This window comes from Eurosta solidaginis, chromosome 4 (assembly GCF_040869045.1).
Source record: "Eurosta solidaginis isolate ZX-2024a chromosome 4, ASM4086904v1, whole genome shotgun sequence".
Taxonomy (NCBI): domain Eukaryota; kingdom Metazoa; phylum Arthropoda; class Insecta; order Diptera; family Tephritidae; genus Eurosta; species Eurosta solidaginis.
This window is the reverse complement of record NC_090322.1, coordinates 15,135,529-15,160,496: the sequence shown is the minus strand read 5'-3', so window position 1 is coordinate 15,160,496 and position 24,968 is coordinate 15,135,529. Positions and strand designations below refer to the sequence as shown.

Genomic DNA, 24,968 nt, shown 5'->3' with positions numbered 1-24,968 from the left:
GCCTGTGGGTAGGCTATATTTTTTAGTTTTTGGTATATTTTAAGCAAATATGTGCTACTTTACTATTAATTTTTGTATAAAAGCAAATTAATTCATATCAGTGAATAAATTAAACAAACTAAAAAAGAAGACTAAAAAAATTAAAAATAAAATTTAAAAACTTTCCACACAAAAAATACCATAATAAAAGTTAAATTTATTTCGAAAATTAAAAATTTTTAAACGATTTAGTTTAACGAAATCAATTAAAAAACTTTTGTTTTCGAAAAATGACTGAAATCATATCGGAAGCTGAGGCCCAATGTATTCCAATAACAATTAAAGTATGTTTTATTAAAATCTGTAGAAAGTATAATAAAAGTAATTCACGCCTGGTGGTAGGCTACGTTTTTCTGCTTTTGCGTTCCATAGCTGTTGCGCTCCTAGTGCATTTGCATAAGGATTGGTTGATATAAGCTTAAAAAATCAGCACATTTCTCAATATACATAAACAAAAATGACTACTAAAATTCTTTGCAATAAATTAATAACCAAAAAACTTTAAATTTTAATTTTTAAGATTTTTCAAATTTTATATCAGAAAAATAATGACTGTGCGGTTATATTTTATAAATCAATAATCATTGAGGTTTCAAGCGGAATTTACGCCTGAGGGTGGACTATATTTTCTATTTTCGGGTTTCAATTAAAGGTTTATACCAAAGGGCTGCTGAAACCCGAAACAATTACTTATATAATATGCAGACAAGTTTTTTTTACATTTTACAGTTCATTTGTTGTTTAATTTTAACTAACTTTTCGGAGAAAGCCAGTCATTACGCCTTTTAAAACAAGTCTTGCAGAAATAAAAACCAAATGCTTGTTAAGTTTTTTGTAGTTATGGCAATTTAGAAGTATACGGTTGCTGTAGGAAATAGTCGAATAAGTGGATTGTATTTGCTATTTAAAAGAGCCTGAAAATAGGTTACATTTTACGGTTGTTTTAATAGTTTAACACAGTTTTCCACACTAAGTTTACTGAACATAGGAAATCTCGCAATTACTAGATATACAAATGATGTTTTGCAACTCTAACTAATTAAGCGCCTGTAAGTAGGCAGTATTTAATGTAAAATTTCAAAAACAGTCCTAGCACGACATTGAAAATAGTAATAATTTTACGCCGAGGATACGTAAGGAATCCTCGAATAACTGGATATACGAATTATATTAAGAAGTTCAAAAGAGCACTAAAATAGCGCCTGAAAATAGGATACATTTTATGGTTGTTTCAATAGTTTAACATAGTTTTCCATACTATGTTTAATTAATCATATATCTTCCAAAAAGACTATACTAATTATATCTGGCATCTCTAATTTATAAAGCGCATGTAAGTAGGCTTTAATATAAGATTTCAAGAAATTTCAAAACCATTCTTAGCACGAGATTGAGAATAGTAACTCTTTTATGGCGAGGGATTACTAGTATTTGGAAAATTAAAAGAGTAGAACGCCTTTTTGCGGTTTTTTCCATTAGTTTAACACAGTCTACAGTTTCTTAAGAATAAAGCGCCTGTAGGTAGGCTGTTGAACAATTCAAGAATCACTTAAAATACTGAATTTATAGATATGGTAACAAAAAAGGAACTTTCAGTAGTTCCTGAATTGCAAAACACTTCCTAATACGAGATTATTAACACTATGCTCCTGTGCGTAGATTATATTTCGACTGCTCTGGTAGATTATCACCCTATCTCTGCTGCCCTCTTGAAAATGCCTTATCTCAGAAAACCTTAAAATAAAACCATATTTCAGAATAAGTATTTGGCATTATCCTTCGCGTCGATGAAACATTTCTGAGATAGCGCGTTCTTAAACCGACTTCTGATATAGGGCGTTTTTAAGGTAAATTTGCTGTTTTTGCAAAATATTATCAGACAAGACGTTGGCAGCGGAGATAGGATGATATTCCACTCAGCCGTATATTTATTTAATTCAAACATTAGTCAAAATAATTGTAATACCTTAAGGCAGACTATCCGTTTTTGTTTACTTTGTTTAAGAGAAACAAAACGTTAGTCTTATTTAAGAAATTAATTTCTGAAATTTTTTATAAAAAAACAGAAATAAGATGTTTTAACATAAAATGCGCCTGACTGTAGACTAGGTTTTTTTTGGAACTCAAAACCTTAACATTTTTTAGCGCCTGCGGTAGCTTTGTTATTTATTCACAAAATTAACCAATAAATAAAGAGGTATACAACGCCTGTGGATAGGCTATATTTTTTGAGGGAAACTACATCACTTGCAGCAGTTCCAAATATGCTGGTATACTTATAAATTATTAGTGTGTATTTTCTATGCACAACTTTGGCAAGCCTAAAAGTATGCTTTGAGTTTTTTCTAAATTTTGATCTAAAGCTTGGTCAGCCTAAAATATGCTACATTTATGCAAACTTTTGATTTTAAATTGTCTTTCAACTATAGAAAGCGTGAAAATAATTTGCTTGTACAAAATTGTTTAAGATATTATACACAAAAATTACAAAATTGTACTTAGAAGTAAAGACATACAACGCCTGAGTGCAGGCTATATTTTTGCTAAGAAACTATGATATTCGAGCTCATTCAACATGCCAAGACAATTCAAAGGTGACAAAATCAGCAAATGGCTTACGAGCCGCACTTGTGTTATAAATATGAACAAAAATTTAGTACAACAGCAAAAAAAGGTATGCCACACAACAACACTGCTGTAGAGTAAAATAGTGCAAGTTACTGCAGTGATACATAAATTCTATGTCGTCAATGATGTAAGTAAATGTTACACGCACGCATGTGAAAAAATGCAATAAAGTACAATGACAAAAAGTTTAAAACAACAACAACAAATGCTAGACTTATTATTGTCACAAAGCGACCAAATTACAAAACTATCAATAGCGTGCAAATGACAACAAAAGTAATAATCCTGAGCAGGCCCGAGCGGGCGTAAAAAGTGGGTAGCAGTTATATAGCTGCAAAATAGCTACTGAAAACTATAAAACTAAACACACATCCACTCATACATTGTTGCCGTAGGAATAGTGTGGCAGCATCAATAATTTCCAATTGACATGTTAGATAAATTATTTACAGCAAATTGACACAAAAACTAATAAATACATGCAACAGCAGCATTGATGCTGACAAATAAATGCAACGGCAACAAAAAACAAATAAGGACGGGACTGTCTTCGGCTGTGCCGGAGACTTCATACCTTTCATGAATGGGGCTGAACAATAATCTTATCCCGTTCGTAATCTCCAAATAATCGGATGTATAAGATAAGAAATATATAGTGAACAGATGTACATACCTAAACGATTTTTAAGATAAATATAAAATAAAAAATGGCAAAAAACCCCCTTATCTGAACGATCGGTTGTATGGGATATATATTATATATAGCTCCGATCGAAATGATTTGTACAGGAAATCTTCTATGATATATTAGAATATATATCACCAAGTTTCGCGTTTTTATATTGGAAATTAAGGGAGAAATTGCCAAAAATCTTTCTATCTGAACGATCGGTTGTATGGGATATATATTATATATAGCTCCGATCGAAATGATTTTTTCATGAAATCTTCTATGATATATTAGAATAAATATCACCAAGTTTAACATTTTTATATTGGAAACAAAGGGAGAAATTGCCAAAAATCGTTCTATCTGAACGATCGGTTGTATGGGATATATACTATATATAGCTCCGATCAAAGTGATTTTTTCAGGATATCTTCTATGATATATTATGATATATATCACCGAGTTTCGCGTTTATACTTTCTAAATTGCGGCAGGAATGACCAAAATCGTCTTATCTGAACGATCGTTTATATGGGAGATATATGTTATAGTGGTCCGATCCTACCGGATCCGACCAATGTCTAATATAATACAAAAATACATAATTGTGCCAAATTTCATTGAGATATCTCAAAATTTGAGGACTAGTTTGCGTTCAAACAGACAGACGGACGGACGGACAGACGGACATGGCTATATCAACTCAGTTCGTCGCCCTGATCAATTCGGTATACTTAATGGTGAGTCTATCTTCTATATTTCTCAACGTTACAAACATCGGACCAAAGTTAATATACCATTTCATGTTCATGAAAGGTATAAAAAAAAAAAACACAAACAAGAACAATAAATTGCTGCGCAAATTGGCAGTTTTTGCCGTTTGGTTGACGGTTGCTTGTCGTTTGTTGGTCGGTATTAGGCATCACTTTTAACACTACAAGTGCTATACAGTAGTGGTGAAGACAACAAATAAAATTGCTAACAATAATTTACAACAAATCACATATTTTACTATGCACAAAAATAACAACAAGCATAAAATTGTAAATAAAATATTGTTAGATTTGCTTGCTTGCATTTGATTGCATGCAATTTAATTTGTGGCTATGTACTGCAAATGCAATTGCTATAATAATAATGTCTACAGCAATAACAACAACTACAGTACTTTAATCTATGACAACAACAATAACAACAACAGCAACAATTTTTATTATTACACCTATTGTTAACTAGCTAACCAGAGCTAAATGCATACTTGGTTTGTCAGTTAGTAATGATGATGTCGGTGTTGCTTGATAACAAGAAACAAACACGCAGCCATACACACACACGCATACATACTAATACACACATGCACATACATACATATATTCATGTCAAATCAAATAAATCAAGTGTTAAGTTGTTGATTCGCTGTTGCTGACCGTTGACTATTTGCTGTTGCATGTGCCAGGTATTTCGTATATGTTAAGCGTGTTGTTGTTGTCATATTTGTTTTTTTTTTTTCAAATGCTACAAGATTATTAAAAAGTCTTCACAATTTTCTATTTGCTTTTGTTGTTGTTATTTTTGTTTTTTATATTTGTTGTTATTGTAATTTGTCTTCCTGCTCTAAATATGAGTTTTCTTTGTATTACCAGCTAAAATATTGTTTACTTGAGTAATAATTTTATAGAAACTAAAAAAAAATTTTATATTTCTAAAGTTTTGCTTTTTTGAGTCTGAACAAAGTTATCTATCGCTGTATTAAAATATTTCTTATATATAATTATTTGTTAGAAAATATTGCTAGCGATACTCGTCGATAAAAACGTACAAGTTCAAAGAAACAAGTCCATAGGCGCCTTAAAGTATATCACCACCATTTAAAACTTTCTTTGCATTCTTAAAGCTCGGTTTTCAATACAAGTTCAACTCAGTTTGTCAGTTAAACTACGCTTAAACGTATTCTGCAGTTTCTCAGTCTACTTTAACAGAATTTTAAGCTGAGCTTAAGCAGCCGGTCTGGCAGAGATAAACTCTAGTTAATCTATCGGTGATTTGCGTTCGTTCGAAATGGCGTCGAATATACCCAACAAGCATTTCGGTTTGAGTACCATTAGAGCTCATGCCAATGTATGATATCAAGTGGAGAAACGTGTTGAATATTAATTTGAGAACTGTGCATTTCTCAAAATTTCTCAAAGGTTGGATAATAATTTGAAAATGCTAATGACGTTGGAGATTTCTCAAAGGTTGGATAGTGATTGGAGAATGAAGTTGAATATCAACTTGAGAACTATCTGTTTAAGAATAACAAGATAATGATGTTGGATATCACCTCCGGAACTAGATATACATTTCGCTGGAGAAATATCTTTTAAAAGTTTGTTGGATAAACAAAATCCAGCTGTTGTCGTATCTACAAATTATCTAGATAAAAAAAAACATGTTGCCGTACAAAAACACCTACCCCAAAGGCTGCCTTAAACTGTGGCTGAAAAGCTTCTCAGTAGTTTAAGTGGAGTTTAAATTTTACTAGAGTTTAAGCAAACTTAGTTTAAGCTTAGCTTAACCAACTACTAAAAACCGGGCCTAAATGAAATAGCTGACGAAATTCATGTCTGAAATATCTATTCGGTAAATGTTTCTATAGTGAAGTCTTAAGCAAGTTATATAAGAAAACAAAAGAACCCTATCTAACAGCTTTTATGCAGAAATGAGTTTGATCGCTCTTTTTTACTCGGACTAATATAAAATTGAGAGCTCCATTGAGGGTTAAAATACTCTGCAGAATAAATCGCATATAAGGCCCGCTAAAGCAATTACCAAAAAGTTCACTGTGACTAAAACCGAACAAACAAATATGCGCCTTAAAGTAGGTTAACACTATTTTAAATATCTTGCGTTGCATATTTTTAAGCAATAATGCCATGAGAAAGAGTTAAGACGCTTCGACTTTTGCAATTTGAAAAGGGAGTGCAACAAAGAGTTGTGAAAAACAGACAGTTGTTGTTGTTGTAGTAACAATGCTTCGCCCCATACAAGAGGTGCGACCAATCACAAATTGTCATCAATGACCTCTAACAGGAGTCCAAGGAAACTTAAACCATAATGAGAGGGGTGTTAGAGGCGTTGTTTCCACATTACAATTGAAGAGATGGCTGGTGTCATGTGGGGAAAAAGTAGACAGTGCGTGACTTGGGTTCCATTGGTGTTTCAAATTAATGTTGGGTAAAGGTAAGAGGAGTGACTTCTCTACAAGAAGTTCAAACGCAATGATCATGAATGACTAGAGAATTAACGAAAAACTATTTTTAAGTTGGGCTCAAACTAGGCGTGACATAATTTGATCCGTTAACGCCACGAAAATCGACCGAAACATTGGTAAAAGACTAAGCAATTTGTGTGTTCTTTTGGCCTCCCAAAAATGTTGACGTAATAGCCAAAGCACTAAATTTTTCAGAAAAGCGTATCGGCGGCTGACTAGGATGGCACCAAAATATTAACTGATTATGAAATCTTTGAGTGATTTTATTTCAGAAACAAGAAAATATGACAATCTCGTATAAAGTGCAAAAGCATGAAAAAAATATTTTCCAGACTTTTCATTTTCTCGCTTTTTGTCTAACGTATAATGTTCACCATTTCGTTTTATCTCATATCGTTTTATCTGTTTGCGTGAAATTGACCATGAACTAGATACATATGTAAATTAATTTCTAAAGTTACTTTTTATAAGCCCCTCGTTCCCAGTAAGCACTTATTAATCACTGAGAAAAAAAAATAAAAGAAAGTGTCATAAGCATTAACGTTAATAGTCCGCTTTTCAAACAAAATTATCAGACTCCCTGAAGAAGACGTGAACACATCGAAACGCTTAGAAAATGATTTTTATGAGTGTACAAATGTAAGCAAAATCAGTGACACACTAAACAAAAAATTTAGTTTAAGCGAGACCCCTTTCAGTTTCACGAGATTCAAGCTTCAAAATCAGCAGGATATCGGTAGCGAAATCGATCTATGTAACAGTTTAAAACTTTATATTCCAAAATGTGATATATAAGGCATATTTTATATAAAAATTAGTTTGGAAAATAGAATCGATATTGTGGTGAGTTCCACCAAAGAAATTTGCTTTATTTCCCCATTTTATTAGTTTTTTTACTGTTTCTTTCTATACCACCCAAATTTCCAAAATAAAATTTTAAAAATTCGGAAATTCAAGTTAATTTAAAAATCTTACGGCAAATTTGGAATATTATACAAAAATCTTTAAGAAACTTTTCAAGCATGCAGTTTATATTCAGATTAACTTTAGTCTTACAAAGCACAACTTTGATTTTTTACCATGTAGAAATAAAACTGCGCACGCTTTTTATTGAAGAAAATCTTCCTAGGAAAAAATTGTAAAAAATCAATGCAAATTTGAGAACTCAAAGGTTTTAATTAACTAAAATTGCATTACAAAACTACGTACTCGAGAACTTTCTGTGAGTACTAAGTATAATTTTTAAAAAAATTTATGAAGATTTTAAAGTGTCTTGACTTTTTTTTTTTTTTTGAAAGCGGTAATGAAATTGATTAAGGTTTACTAATCAAATGTCTTATGTTGAAAAAGAAATCGCAGAACAATTAAAAATTTAATTTATTAAATAATTTGGGTAATGCCAATTTCACACAGAGGCTTAATGAAATAATTAGTCAAGTTCACTACATTAAAACCCTAATTGCACTCAATCTTCCATACAAATTACAAGTTCTTAATTATCTCATTATTGCTTTATTGAATGCCTAATAGAGTGAAATATCCAAGCGGTTTTGCTTGGTGCTTCGAATTTAATTGTCCATAAAACAAATGACAATCAAAATCGCTACAACAACAACAACAATCAAAAATAAATTATTTTCAATAATTTACGAAAAATAGAAAAACACGAAAAAATTCAAAATTTATTTTACGCTGCATTTGCTGCAATATGGTAATATGGCTTTTTCGAAAATAGGCACATATTTGGTTAGGTGCAACATCTATGGGTAGTTGGGCTGTTGACAGATGTTCGCTTAATGAAGCGAAAGGCCCTGTATGAAAAGGGAAACTTAATTATTTCATTAAATAGAATTGTGATTCGATTAAGATTCTGTGTGAAAACGGTATAACATTGATTCAACCCAACATTATTGCGGTCGGAAAACTTCTAGTATTTACCAAGAAGACGGAGTTATTATGGTGGTTCTTCCGTTTGGTCGTCAAACAAATTTTGGTAACACTATGGACACATTCAGTATATGTGAGGTCTTTATTTACCGGCCAGTTCAACCTAACCTGACATCAAGGCGCCCAAGGCGACGTCTGTTTCGATTATACCTTGTAAATCTCTTCAAAACCTTTTCTCTCTAAAGTGGATTTTTAGCTCTCCTGCGATGATCGATTTGTTTAAAACACTCCTGTTTAAAAACACTCTCGACCAAATCCACATCAGGCCGAAATGCAACACACTTTGTTTGTTAGTGAGTAGGGAAAGCAATGCAGTTGTTGTTGGCTATAGTTTTTTTGTGAAAAAATGACTCTAAACAAACTCCGGAAATCCTTAAATTGCTAAAGATGGTTCATGATTTGAATTTTCCTTTTTTATGTCTAATGGCTTCTCGATGCGCGGCTTTCATAAACCGTGAGAGTGCATTTTATATTTTTTAAATATAATAAATATATAATGTAAGATAATTTTTTTTTTTTAATATGTTTTTACAAACCTTCTTTCTATATGTTCAAAGAAGAGCGTTTCATTTAGGTTTTGTATATGTTCGAATTCAAATATATGTATTTGTTTCAATTGGCATACAATCCTCTCATTTTTTTTTTTTTTTTTTTGTTAAATATCAATGCACTTGTTTATTTAACACGTTTTGTTTGATTTCATTCATATAGAACAATTGAGTTGATTGTTAACAACTGTTGTAGTTTTACTTTGTTTCTACTTTGTTTCGTGTTATATGTTTTGAAAGCATTTATTTGTTTGACGAACTTGTAACACGTTTTAAGATGTTATTTTTGTATTGCTTTTGGTTTTAGCGCAAATATTTTTTTATTTTTTGCTTATATTTTTTGAACTGAATCACTTTTTTTTTAGTTTTTCGAGTTTGGGTTTTTGAGCTGGCTCATCATTTTGTAGTTTTTTGCGCTTTTTTATCATAAACTTTCAGACTAATGGATTTAGGACTTATTTAAATGGTTTTTTTTTCTTATAATGTATTATTTTAAAAACAATTTATATTTAAAACTTGCTACATAATATTTAGCATTAGAAATATAAATTCGAAACAATTATAATAAAGTGAGAGAAGGGAGGACTGAAATAGTTTCAATATAATTCTAGCTCTTGTTTACCCTTTGTTGCCTCAAAAAATTTGATTTTTTATGAGTTTATTGTTATGTTTCATTATTTTTCCTGATTTATATCACCTGATTTATTATGATTTTCGGAAGTTTTACTTCTATCCCCTGTACACATGTTTTTTTTTTAACTGCGAAGTTTTTTGAACCATGAATCTTGTACTTTTAAAAAATGTTTAAATCGATAGCTAAATATTAATAATTCAACAAATTCAAGTATAAACAATAGACTCCCTGAAGAAGACGCTAAAGCCTCGAAACGCCTAGAAGGATAGAGAAAGCTTAAATTTTTGCCTTCTTGTTTATTGGGTATTAAGTTCGAACCCAGGTCCAACCCGTGTACCAATAAAAATGTTCAAATGGATGTTTCCCTTCGTGGACCACATATTCCTATTTGTGCATTCGACTCTAAGCGTACCCAAGGCTGCATACAAAAATTTATTTTATCAGTAGCCGAATAGTTTAGTTTTTTGCATTACTAAATACTGTTTTCAATTAAGAAGACTCCTTGAGGAAAACTCGAAAGCATCGAAACGCGTCGGAAAATAAAATTTTTGCTTTTTTATTTACTGACCGTTAAAGTTAAACTCCAGCCCAAGTTTTTGTGTTAAGATAAAAATTTTTAAATAAACATTTCACTACGTGGGCCCCCATATTTCTATTTGTGCATAATTGAGCCCTAGGAGTATCCAAGGCTGCACAAAAAAAATTGATTTGTATCAGTAACCGAGAAATACATTTTGTTGCAATAACTAAATAAATTATTGAAATAAAAGCAATAGACTCCCTGAAGAAGATGCGAAAGCATCGAAACGCGTAACCGCATAGAGGAAACTACATTTTGAGCTTCTTATTTACTGGGTGTAAAGCTTTTACCTAGCACCATTGTGTCTCGATACAAATTCTTCAAATAAATATTCCCTTCGTCGGATGAATGCTCCGATTTTTGCATAATTCGGCTGGAATTACCCAGGGCTGCATATAACAAAAAGTGATTTTATCAGTAGCCGAAAAATTCAGTTTTTCGCGATTAACGAAACAATTCATTTTAATAATAATATAAAAGAATTATCAAACAAATTTCTTAGCGTTGGAAAAAAGAAGTGGCTATTCGTCCAGAACTTTTTTTATTGGGCCGAATGAAAAAAATGAAACCAAAAATTCGAAAATGTTTGTACTGAATTTTCCTCACAAATAGGGATAGCCTTTAAAAAACGAAGCTACAAAATCGTTTCCAGCATATGTACATATTTATGGCAAAAAGATCAACTCAAAGATTAAGAAGTAGATATTAAGGAGACGAAAAATGTTTAATACCCTTAAAAAACTTTAGTTTTCCATAGAGGAAACGCTGTTTTTCCCTGCAATGGTTTGCCCCCAAACAATGAATTAAGAAAAAACAATAAGCGTGTCTTATATAGTTCGATATTTTCTATATTATTTACTTTTCTTTAATTTTTGCTGATATTGTTGTGCAGCCCTGCTTTCCGTTGAAACCTCAGTATTTGAGCTCTTTGTAACTCTTTGCTCTTTGTTTTTTTTTTATTTATTTATTTTTCTTTAATATCAAATTTTGAGTTTTTACATATTAATTTTTTTAATCAAAAATTTTAAATAATTTATGAAATATAAAATTTGAGTCAAACAAATTTTGTATGCACTGAAATGTTTCCGCGGACAGAAAAAGTACAACTTCTTCAAAAATAATTTTTTTTTGTATTTATATTATATTATTTTATGTGTTTTTATGTTTGTTCTAGTTCCTCTGAAGACGATTACCGTGTGTAATTGAAATACATTGGGAATAAAATAAATAGAAGCTGCGTTTTCATTTATGAACCACGGACCTCAATCCAGCTTAAAACATACTTATCGTGTAAAAAAAATAGTTATTATTTTGAGACAAGTTTTGGTTTTTCTTATTTTGAAGAACTTACAAATTATTTAGATGTATTTTTATCTGTTATTTTTTATTTGTAAGAATTGCAAGTCAATTACCAAATTTTTTAAATTTTCACCGACACGAAATGGAAGCCAAAAGCTTGCTTTTCTTTTAAACAAAACTTGTTCAGCGTAATCAACTTTAACGCATTCATTTAAAAATTCACCACATTTATTGCAATTAATCAGTCACTAAACAAATTTATATTCAATTGTAAATTTTTTACAAAAAATTTTGCCGACAAATGTTGACTAAGCACAAATCTCCCAAGTCACACACAAATTCGCACAAAATTTTAAACGAAATTTTCCATATTCGCATTTGAATGCATTTCAGTAATTTTCGGAATTTTCAAAATCTCCTTTAGGAATTCCCAATTGGCGACGGCTAAAATACACCACAAACACAAACCGTACGCGACGTTCATCCGACGCGACGTAACGAAAGCGAAAATATTTCAGATTTTCAGGTTTTCAAAAAGACATACGAAGCACAAGACAAATAAAAAATATAAACACGTCTATGGCGGCGGCAGCGGTGACAGCAGCAGCAACTTGTGTATGCGCGTGCGATGGACACACGAGACGATGATGACAAAGAAGAAGAAGATACAAAAATGGCAAACAAGCAAAAAGTCAGACACAACTCGGCCAAACTGATATGCTGTCGAGATGGTAAATATGTATGGGCAGACATGAGGACGTAGCCACAGTCAGCAGCAGAGCGCAAAGATGAGAGGGTACTATTACGTGAGGGAGGTGAATTAAGCGCACAGTTGCTGCGGGCAACAGCAAAAAATTTGAGCGAGTTGAATGAAATGTGGCGAATGGCGAGAGTGAGCGCGCATACCGCAAACCAAGTTGGTAATGCCACTGCACTGCCTCTAAAATGCTGTGGCAAGCGTGAGCGACAGTGAATGGCAAACGGTGGGCAGCGCTTAAAGTCAGATTGGCGTGATTGCGCGTACGTTGTAACCATGGAACGTTTAGACGATTGGAAGGTGAATGCTGAGCTGATGCTGTTGCCGCTGCTGTAGGGCGCGCTGCGCTTGGGTAAGTTGCAGCTTTTTGTGCGCGATTAAGCTTTGCTATAGCGCAACGCTGCGCTGTATCGCGCTGATTCTAAAAGACAGCGTCTTGCCGCAGCTTTTGCATCCACTTTGCTGTTGTTATTTTTGTTGCGCATGCCAGCTTCAACATCGGCGCTGCCACGCTAATGTTTTTACGCTAACGTGGAGAGGTGCTCTTCAAAGTGTTGTTGTCGCTGTTACGCTAACGCCGTGCCTGAAAGCTTATAGCGCGTCACTATTGTTCTTAGCGTTGATTTGGTTGCAATGTTGCGGGAACATGTTTTTTTTCTCATGCGCGCTAGATTTTGTGTGTTTTTTGTTGTTGTTCGACGAGCCTTTTGGTGCATCTTCAATGCAGCAGCAACCAAATCGGTGAACAGCAAACTGCAATGATTAAAAAGTGTCAATGTATGTGTTCCTTAGGCGTTTAGTTGCTGAGTTTGTTGTTGGGGTCAACACTAGTGACCTTTGCTAATAGTGCTACCCAATGAGAAAAAGTAACTAAAGGAGCGCTCGTTTTTTACTCAAATTATAATATTCAGTTTTAAGCGAGTTGGGTAATAGTGTGTGTTCTATGCGTCTTTCACTACTGCTCTCTGAGTGCAAATCACCGGCCCGGCTTTGGGAGCATATTTCTAAACAGTGCGAACCTAACTTAATGATTTAAAAGACTAAACGCCAGTCCCAGAAATGGCTTGTGCGATGGCGAATGTTCTTCTGTTGTTCTAAAAAAACACTGGTTACTTTTCGTAAGTTAGGGATGTGGAAGAGATTTTGAAAGGTCTAATGGGAAGACAGGTGTCTGTTAGAAAGAGCCGAAAAACTGGAAGCACGTAGGACAGGCTGTTTTTAGCCAGTAGGTTTTAGTTTTCAATGGAACTTTTATGCTTGCTCGAAGCAGAATATGATATAACCCTTACCCAGCCGAATTGGCCGTGATCTATTTGGACTGTTGAATGAAGAATTCGTATGGTATTCAGTGACTTTAATGTGGCGCAACTTGTGAGTGGTCTTTGGAAATCGCGATCCAGGATAATAACTATTGGAGCGCGTCTGCTTACAGACTTAATATCTGGACGACCGTAAGCTCTTGCACCCACCTGTAAATACAATTAACGGATGGCAATCGCCTTCGATAATTGTGATTTGTTAGATATTTGATTCAGCCAGCATTCCACCATATACAAGTACTAAGATGGAGTTATCAGAAGGGATTCAAGGAGTTTCCAGTTCACGGCGGACCTAGAAGGTTCGTCGTCGGGCTAGTTCGTTAATGCTGCTATTTTAAGGACGACCAACATCGATCAAATGCCCCAAATACTTCGGGGAGACTCCTTATCACCACAAGAAGAAGCTTTCAGAACTTTAATCTGAAGATGAAGATATCCCCTCAAAGCCTCAAACACTATAGGCCCCGATGGGGGTGTTGAGTTTCGAAAAAATTGCTTCCACCCGGTCTTTGAGCATTTATATATTTCTGATGGAGGAAAATGGCTGTAGTACTTCCGTGGCCTAAATCAGAGAAACCAGTTAGCAATGTGAGCTATTATTGACAGATCCTTCATCCCGAAGAATTCTAACCGATCACTGATCATTTCGCGCTGATATTAATAGTCGACGGAAGTATGAATGGTGAACGCAAAAAAGGAGGCAGCTCTTAAAGCATTCGAAAGAAAATTTTACGCAGTATTTATGGACTTTTTCGTTACTATCGGAGCGTTGTAACAAGCCTTATTCAGACATCGAGATGTTCGACAACGAAGCGACTTCTGAGCAATTTTGATAGGCACCCAAGGCGTTCTCTACAAAGTCGTCTCCTTAGTTTGCAATGTTGAAGAACTAATTAGGCGCAGCAGAACTAACCTTACGACAACAGACAAAGACAGAGACACAAAACTGTTGGAATATCAGATCGGCAAAATAACTTGGTTAATCTCAGTCGTTGCAAACTAAGATTTATCCACAGCGAAAACTATGGACGCCAGGACTAAAAACTACAAACGAATTAACCAACACTAAAACTTCTCAAGAGCTACATTTCCTCGCACGCGTCGAAGAACATAAATCAAAAATTTGCGTTATAACAAAAAGATGTTCTTGTTTCCACGAGGTTTTGTTTCGCCCCACCGTCTTGTAGCAAAATAGCACAAAAAAGCTCTATTCTCAATAATCCATAAAAAACAAACTAGCAAAAACAACAACACCATTAATACCTATCAATAGTAAAAGTAGTACCTACATAAATACATACTTGTAGTACAGCGACACTGTTTCCGCGGACAAGCACTTTGACACCGTCTGTTGGCTGTCAGCCAGCCGCAACGTTTGTCGCCAAGAAAACAGCGTCACTCTCGCCACCGCTCGAACCATTGCTAGAGCAACTGTCTGAGGCTGCGGCTGTGATCACAGCTGCAGCAGAAGCTATTGTCGCTGTGGGTTGTTGTTTTAATACACTAGCTTTGTATGAATTTCTAATGCCACAACATGCCGACTTAGAACATTGGTAAAAGACCCATGAAGAAATGGGCATCTGAAGTTGATATTCATTTATATAACAGTTTGAGTGTAGAGCAAATATTTTGTATCTTTCCATCGCAACGAAGCAGTACTTTCGATAGCTCGATACGAGATCTTGAATGCTGGTTGAGCACCGTAGGGAATGTAGTCATATTAAAAGACTCATGTTTTGCAACTTGAACTTCGAAATCTCAGTTACAAGCCCTCCGCCTAGACGGTTTGTGAGTTAGAATAACTGAAGATAGTCAGGGGCAAAGTCAGACAGTTTAAAGTCCAAAATTTGTCGGCCGGTCTTAAGGTAAACTCATTTGCAGTGCGAGTACGTACGGGTGCTATCACAAGTAATTGCACTATTGCACAATTGTGCAGAAATTGCCAAGACGAGGTGGAAGACTAGTTGATTCATTCCTTTCTCTGCTGACGAGACGAAAGGTATGAAAGGTGGATCCTTCTATCCAAAGCAAGTGGTTTGTTGAAAACTAGCTAGGAAACAAGGTGGTTTAACGAAGGGGCCTCCCTCTGCACTCGTTGCGGTCATTCACAATGGACAACAATGTCTCCCAATGGAGGTGCGGAAAGTTCACATGTACACCCTCTCAAGCTAACTTATCCTAACTTGTGTAGGATCGTCGAATGCTGTGGCGCGTCTCCACTTAAGCTAACCGGAGTAATAATTTCAAATACATAAAATGTAAGGCGCGATAACCTCCGCAGAGGTTTTTGGCCGAGCTTCTCTTACAATTTGCGTCAAGCTCCTATTACAACAAATTTGTGGGACAGGACGTGTTTGTTGTTTGCCGACTCCGTACGACATCTGCAAGGTGGATGGGTTTTCACTGAGAGCTTTTCATGGCAGAAATACACTGAGTGCTTGCCCAACACTGCCGAGCGGCGACCCCGTTTAGAAAAATTTTCTTGTAATTGAAAAAACTTGTTTCTAAAATTTTAATGTTGCTTTTCCCGGAGCGTGAAACCAGGATATTCGGTGTGGATGGCGGAGCACGCTACCATCACACCACGTCGGGCGCCAGGGAAAATAAGGCATGACTGTTTGAAACCAGGTGAGTTAATTGATCTCCCTTTAAGATATAATTAAGTTGGGAAAGGCTTTTGAAAAAGAGTGTTCGAAGGAATATCAAAAGTCCCCAATAGATGCGTTTACTTTTCTAGCACTCTTGGGAGATTGCAGCTCCGATATGGGGTGTTTTAATTCTGGTTCCCGGTATTTCTTCACAGCAGCTCATCCAAGGCAGGCATTCCCACAAAACCAACAATCGTTTTTGGCTTCATAGAGTGAATACGCCTACTCTTCAGTTGCAGTCAGCCTTTTCGTCTGGCTTTAATAGAGATAGCTTTATTACAGCTTTGTGTTACATTGGCTTTCATCATCCACTCCGTGCATTACATTTGCTTGTGGTTGTACTCAACTGTTTTGTTACGAATCCCTTCTTCACTAGTGAAATCTTATTTCACTGTGTGGGACGCTATTGCCAAGATGGCTTCATGTCGTATAGGCCTTTCTGTAGCTTTCTTTCTGGTCAAGCTATCTCCTTAATTGAAGTCGTCAGCCCAGTCACGGCACGAGACCAAGTGAATTGATTTTCCTGAGGGGAAATGGCTGTAACGTGATGTTAAAGTTGTGGCCGTTGTTGTTGTAGCCGGAAGAACATTCCCCAAAGGTACGGGTAGTGTTGCAGAAGTGGTCAGTCCTTTTTTGGATATGAATCCTGTACGCCTCGGTTCCAGCTCCTTTTGGTACTAATCCGACTACCTTTTTTTACCCCTTGAACCTTCGCTTTAGGGGATTGTAGTCATCGCTAGCGACAGGCATGTCTAACGCAGAAATAAACTAAGCCTCTTAACCCGCTGGTGTCGAGGGGGAAGTTTTTAATGTAATTTCGGATTCGGGCTGACCTCGTGACGCATATACATAGAATGAAACCGATAATATAGTTTTAATGGCAAAAACACTCCTAGATACTTTTTGTTGCATATGCAGCCCATACCATCCGGTACTAGCATTTCTGATATTAACCCGACCGCTACGGATGCGATTGCTTTGACCTCTCAAACCTTCTGGTCGACTCGTCTTGCTTATCGTTTCTCCAAAAGGTTAATGGGGTTAACAGTGAGGCCTTCTGAGTAGGAAAACGGCAGAATTGGGTTCCCCCCATAAATTCAGAAAACAAAAATTCAGAAACACATTTTTTCAGAAAACATTAGTCAGAACCCTTTTTCAGAAAGCCAAAATTCAGAAGTCAAAACTCAGAAACAAATCTTCAGAAATCATATTTCAGAACTCAAAATTCTGAAGTCAAATTTCTGAAGTAAAATTTCAGAAGTCAAAATTCAGAAGTCAAATTTCAGAAGTCAAAATTCTGAAAGTAATCAGACAGCAAAGTTTTGTGCAATCATTGCCATGAAACAAGTCCAATTTTCACATCCATTCTGCAACAAATGTCGCAGAACTGTGAATATCAAGCAAGAACCAGAATAGAAGTAGAAATAATGAAGACAAACAAACAACCGCTGTGATAGCTGAATGGTTATAGCAGCGGCGCCTAAACGTTGCCGATGAAGGAATTTAACAGTTCCCGAAATGGAACGAGCTTTGGCAGTTGTTTACATTTTTTTCTCTCTTCTATTATAATTTAAAATATTTTCAATTAAGAAAAAATTGATCATAACAATAATAATGATAAAATAATTATTGTTAGGCCTTGAGATCGATTCGAACCAGCGATCTTACAAATCAGTAGGCCGATATAACAAAAAAAATTGTAAATTCATTTGAAAAAGATAAACGCGAAAAAAATTAATTAATTACATGCTTGCTATTGCACACAATTCAAAATTTAGATTGTACTACTTTTTCTTTATCTATACATAATTCCTTCCAAATAAATAAACGTTTTTGAATTTTTCGAAAAATTGTATGTTTTTCTGTCGTCTGATTACTTTCTGGATTTTGACTTCTGAACTTTGCCTTCTGAAATTTGACTTCTAAATTTTCACTTCTGAATTTTCACTTCTGAAATTTGACTTCTGAAATTAGACTTCTGAGTTTTGACCTCTGAATTTTGTCTTTCTGAAAAAAGGGTTCTGACTTATGTTTTCTGAAAAAATGGGTTTCTGAATTTTTGCTTTCTGAATTTATGGGGGGCACCGCAGAAATGATAGGAATAATAGTGTATATCGAATTGTGCGTGATTACACTTTTCCTTAGATTCAGGGACTATACTGAAATAATATTGTAACGAATTTGCTGGATTTCCTCTTATTTGCAACCTTCTGCTAACGTTCGAATCACTAAACTGTTGAATAAATAACTCCAATATTCGAAAATGCAAAATGGCCTTTATTAGACTACTTTCAAAATAACACTTATATTGCTCGCCAGATAGCGTCTTAAATCAAACTGATTGTCATGCCTCTACTGTTGCTGCCTTTTATACTGTCTGGTTTCCTCGTTGCATATTTCCAGGCTTTTGTATTCTAGAATTTACTACTTAGTTATCAGCAATAAAATTACCAGCTATAACTACGTTTATAGCTTCTCATATGCGCGTGTATATGTGAGTAATACCTACACAAATTATTGCCTTCTTTTGTGAGCATCTCAGATAAGATATGTATATGCATGTGTTTGTGCGTCTCTTCTCCGCTGCTCGTATGGACATATGGGTAGACATAATGATTGATTTGTTGATGTGCATACAACTCACTGCTTAGTATCGGCTTAGAGATGATAGTACCCCTTACTGTTGCTAGTATTTGTCACAATATTTACAAAATTCGATTTGACAACCTTCCAAAGCTTTCTTATCACATTTCGAGCAAGCTGACTAGGGGGTCCTCATGTTGCTTTCAAATATAACCTTAAAATTAGTTACAAAATATTTTTGTTATGTACAATTTCTGAACTTAATTGAAATGCAAATTGTAGCAAGAAAACATGCACTCAGTGGTGGCATGTTGTATGATGCATGCACATTGAATTGCATAAAAAAAACAGCAATTGTTGCATATTTTTATTTGTACGTATGTATCTTAAGCATAACTATTTCCGCGCATCTTCTACACTTCGTGCAACAAAATGTGGCAGCATAAAAAGTTAGTGGCTGCTAGTTTCTACGCTGTTTTGTTGCGCTATCAGTGGCTGAAATCTGTGTACAATTGTGGCAGGCAACGCGAAGGCTGTACAACAACAATTCACGAACATTGTAACACATACATATGTACTTACGTATACATTTTTATTTGACATGTTTTGCTTTTGTTGTTGTTAAAGATATGAAAGGAATAAAGAAACGTGTTTTCTTATATACACATTTCAACAGGAGAGTACGAAACTAAAGAGCGTGAGAGCGAAAGAGAGTGTTGATGGCTAATAATGAGAATGAGCGATTAAATGAAAAAGATTAAGAGTAATGAATTAGGCATATAAGGAACTTCATAATGAGCATGTTGCGCTGTGGAGTGGTAAGCAGCATATTAACTCTAGCAACATGTTGTTGCAATATGTTGATTTGTAAATTTGTAAATATACAGCAAGTTTGCTGTTGAGGGGATTTTAAAACTGGTAGATTGTTTTATATTCTGGAACTGGCCAATAAAGTGTTTCTATCGGAACCCTCCTATGGAAGCAACGGTAGAGGGCGGCCCCCACTCCGCTGGAAGGACCAGGTGGGAAACGATTTAAACTCCCTTGGTGTGTCCAACTGGCGCCGGTTGGTAGAGAGAAGAAGTGACTGGACGGCCATAACCGCTTAAACGGTTAAGCGCCAATTAAGTAAGTAAGTAAATGGAGGATTAGCCGATTTCTTTATGTTTGAACACTAAACCTTACTCAAGTTGAAGAAAGCTAATTGAAGGGCTACAACGGATTTACGGTGCGTTTCTTTTCTGTTCTTGTTGTTGTTTCAAAATCAAATGTGCAAATAATGGGAACATTATGAAATGTTACATTTGAACTCAAATTATCCGCAAGTATTTTTAGATCAAATGAAACTTTTACCAATTAAATGAAAATTTTTCAAATCAAATGAAAACCAAATGAAACTTTTTTCATTTAAAATTAAATCTTCTTCAAATAAAATGAAACTTTTTAAGTCAAATAAAACTTGGTTAAATCAAATGGAACTTTTTAAATCAAATGAAACTTTTTTCATTTCAAATCAAACCTTTTTCAAATCAAATGAAACTTTTTTATTTCGAGTGAAACTTTTTCTAATCAAATTAACCTTTTTTTATTTCGAATCAAACTTTTTTCAAATCAAATGGAACTTTTTAAGTCAAATAAAACTTGTTTAAATCAAATGAAACTTTTTCAAATTAAATGGAACTTTTTTAAGTCAAATAAAACTTGTTTAAATCAAATGAAACTTTTTTCATTTCAAATTAAACCTTTTTCAAATAAAATGAAACTTTTTTATTTCGAATGAAACTTTTTTCAAATCAAATGAAACTTTTTTAAGTCCAATAAAACTTGTTTAAATCAAATCAAACTTTTTTCAAATCAAATCAAATTTTTTTCATTTCAAATTAAACTTTTTTCGAATCAAATGAAACTTTTTTCTTTTCAAATTAAACCTTTTTGAAATCAAATGAAGCCTTTTTCATTTCGAATGAAACTCTTTCAAATCAAATGAAGCTTTTTTAAGTCAAATAAATGGAAGTTTTTTAAATCAAATGAAACTTTTCATTTCAAATTAAACCTTTTAAAATCAAATGCAATTTTTTTTATTTTGAATTATACTTTTTTCAAATCAAATAAAACTTTTTTCTTTCCAAATTAAACCTTTTTGAAATCAAATGAAGCCTTTTTCATTTCGAATGAAACTTTTTCAAATCAAACGAAGTCTTTTTAAGTCAAATAAATGGAACTTTTTTGAATCAGACGAAACTTTTTTCATTTCAATTGAAACTATTTTACATCTTATGAGATCTACAAGGTTTGAACATTGCTTTTAGACCTGTGGTATCTTTATACAGCGACTGCTGGGTGTAATATCACGATTCGAAAACGCTTTTAAATTTTACTGCTATATAATTATAACTACAGATGTACGTGCATAGCTCTCATATTCGCGTGTACGTGTGCTTAGAGATGACAGTACCCCTTAGTGTTGCTAATATTCGTAACAATATTTTGTAGTGAGAGAGAGAGATTATGATAAAAATTTTGAGATACGGCGCTTGCAATCAAATTCTGAGATATACATATAAAATACGTCAACATTGAGATCAAGTGGCTACCGTATATGCACCAACGAGTCAAATGTGAAAAGCACCCTGGGACCTACAACTTTTGTGTTTCGGTAGGCAAAGCCAGAAGATGAGCCATCACAAGCTGTGTGTGAGCTCTTGGACATTCCGACTTCTTGGATGGAGTGACTAAACTACCTAACACTTCTTTTCAATTTGTCGCTGTTCTCCTTTTTAATTTCTGAAAACTCGAAACAGGCAAGAGAGGTGCCCATATTCAAGAAGAAGAATGTCGACTCAAGAAGAAATTTCGACTCTGGGTGACAACACATACCGCTAGAAGTTGGCTTTGAGACCTTCTTCAAAAATATAACTAAGGAAGAAGTCACATTAGACTCCCGACCAATATACTGGGCGCAAATTCAACATGCGACTGAGAAGGCACCCAAAGAAGTATCGGAGCACAAACAGAAAGCAAAAGCAAGCTGCTGATGGGCACCACCCTATCCAGATTACTGTACAGCTACGCACTGTGAGCAAACACGCCCCTAACATCTGTACAGCGACTTGGATAGTATCCCCACTTATCAGTAAGTTCGTTTGCAGCAGAAGAAAGCAGACTACCCAGTAAGACACCTGCCCATTTGGCTCAACTTCGGTCTGGTCATTGTAACAGTCTAACTATTACATATCCAGAGTCAAAACCTGTTGTACTCAGTGTATATCCTGCATAAGAAGTATCTCCACACGACACAAACCATCTTTAATAGAATATAGTCTTTCTTTGAGTAATTCAATGGGTCCTCCTTCCATTTCTACCTGAAGTTGTCACGGAACCGGCTTAGTCTAGTCTGGGAAGATTGTTCCTGTCACAGCCACTCTTCTCTCTAAACGCACACTACCATCTGCCGCTATTTACAGACAGCGTTCCAACATTTGAAAAGCGATTTTTTCTTTTAATCCTGTAGTCTGTGCAACAAACACATTGCTCAGTGAATGTAGGCACATTAAACCGACCTGAAAAGAGTGAAATTTTCGACCGTTATGCTCCATATCTTTCTACAATCTATTACATTCTAAAATCTTAATCTGATAAATTAGTGTAAAATAATAACTCAGAGGGCAGAGTTGGGGTCTATATCAACTTTTTGAAGGTACTCGTCGTTTAATCTACGGCTATGCAAAATATTTTCGTCGAGTGGCTCTTCGTATTGAAATATTTGGAAAAAACCCGGTAAATTATCCGATGGCCTGTTTTTGTCGTTTGGTTTTTGTTGGGAGCCAATTAGAGTCAAAAAGAACGAATGTCTATCGATTATCTTGCCGATCGTTTGACTGTGTGGCATGTCGGCAACAACGCAGTTTAAAATTTGTATTTTATTTGAATTTCAAAGCATGCTGCTTCTATTTTCTGAGTTATTCTACCGAAATCCATTTGATTGTTGTTGAGAGCCAGCTGGAGACAACGTGATGTTGTTGGGAGCCACGCGGAGCTAAAAGAGCCATTGTGTGGGCATCCCTGGATCTAGCGAGGCGGATTGTAGTGTTCTTAAAACAGTAAATTTAAAAAGGTACCTGATTGACATTGTAGAGAGAAGTTTCGAGGCTTAGGGTCATAACTACTCACTGAGGGAATTACTTTGTACAATATGTTAAGATACTTTAAAAATACATTCTTGGATTTTAAGAAGCTTCACTTTGTTCTAATAAGGACTGTGTGCAAGATTCGTCGTATGCTTTTTTGTTTTTTCAACCAGTACTTTACTCTTCTTTTACGGTTACGGTTTCTTCAAACTTGTTCCATAGTTTTTATCTTAGAAGAAATGGGAACAACTCTTGCGCCTCTTCGTTGTCTGAGACATTGCAAACTGCTGAACATCATTTTTTGCAAGAAATGTTCAATTTTGCTTTTAAACAATGCCAAGTATCCTTCAATTGGTTGGCAATCTGGGTAGTGATATGCTTGGAGTAACATTTAAAAGAAATTTTTTTGTGAAAGCAAGGACCGCGTCAATTCAACCTAACCCAAGGACAAAGGCCAACAATATGGACATATTCAGTCTATGTGAGTTCTTTATTGACCGGCCAGGAATAGGAGAAACCTTGAAATATCTTAGAAAAAGCTTCATGCCTCTCTCAAGCAAACCTTCTCTATCTTTGGAGGTTTTTAGTTCAAGTTTGAAAAACCGCCTTCTTTCGCTACGCCTGACTCAAGAGGGATATAGGAAAAAATTTAGGCTGTACTTTTTACATCAACTTATCGCCTATATGTATATCAGAAAGAGTTATCAAAGTGAAACTATATACCTGGACGTGGGATAAGATATACACAGCATCGGATTTCTCGTACATAATTAGTACTTTTGTTGAAGAAGAATAAGTGCTTAGCTTTTGACATATACACGTGGTTCCCAGAGTTCATCTGGAACTCTTTTGGCCTTGAATCTCTTGATACTAGTGTGCTCGCTTGGTCTAGTGGAATAAACTCGAAAGATTTCATTAGCTACCTTTCTGCTCTAACTGTTGGATTTTTTTATCTCCTTGAAAATGAGTTTTGGGACTACTTCGGGGCTCAAGCAAGAAATTTCTCAAAAGGCACTAGTTTTACAAGCAACAGGTTTAAGTTAGTTTATCATTTACAAGTAAATAAAAGCGTCTGATGGAAATATGTAAACATAGTAAATTTCTATTTCCAATCGTACTATGAAAACATTTTCAAAATTGAGTAAATTGAAAGGAAAATATTGGTTAAAATATAGATGAGAATATTTTCGAACGCAGTCCTTAGTTTGATGAACGAATATTATTTATTATTAATTGGTCTGGAAGCACTGCGACCTTTGTGCAGATCTATTGTGCACGACCTTTCAGCCTAATTTTGTATCTGGAGGCTCTTGATGTATCTATGTACCTCTTCAGGCTTTTTACTCCATATCACATAGGGATTAAGAGTCCCACCACCTAGTTGGGATAGTATCTGCCTAGCTAGAGCGACGAATTCGCAGAGAATGTGAACCGGCGTTTCATCATCCAGCTCATAGAAACGACAAATTTGGGTATCAGATAGATTTAATTTACTTAGGTGATATCGTAGACCGCAGTGCCCCGTGTAGTACCCAGTAAGAGTTCTTAGGTCCTCCCTGCTTAGGTTAATGAGTTTGGCTGATACTTTCGTTGCCGGAAGTATAAACAGTTTGGCCTGCCTTTGCCCTGGGCAATCAATCCAGTGACGTCTGAATTGTTTAGTTTCCCAGTTACTTATAGTTTCCCTGGTGTGTGCTTTTGTGAGTCCACAAAATGGTTCTGGACCATAGAATGCTGATGTAGCACCCTGCTTTGCTAGGTAATCTGCATCTTCATTACCTTCATGTCCCTGATGTCCGGGAACCCATCCCAACAAAACCTTATTTTTGGTTCCCAGGGCATTAAAGATTTCAGTGCATTCATCCACCAGCTTAGAAGTAACTATGTAGGATTGCAAGGCACGCAATGCCGCCTGGCTGTCCGACATAATGTAGAT

General features: G+C 35.1%; 1 protein-coding gene across 6 annotated transcripts in view; it reads right to left on the bottom strand.

Moving 5' to 3' along the window:
- Positions 1 to 24,968, bottom strand: part of bi (T-box transcription factor bifid) — a 481,645-nt gene that overhangs the window by 379,290 nt on the left and 77,387 nt on the right. For 2 of the 6 annotated variants that reach the window (XM_067780331.1, XM_067780330.1), the window contains exon 1: positions 9,074 to 12,157. The exons of 1 other annotated variant lie outside the window; for it this stretch is intronic. The gene's annotated coding sequence lies outside the window, so the exon portion shown is untranslated. Of the gene's footprint in view, positions 1 to 9,073; positions 12,158 to 24,968 lie in introns of those variants that run through there. 3 more of the 6 variants (XM_067780324.1, XM_067780326.1, XM_067780327.1) reach the window with 3 other exon arrangements.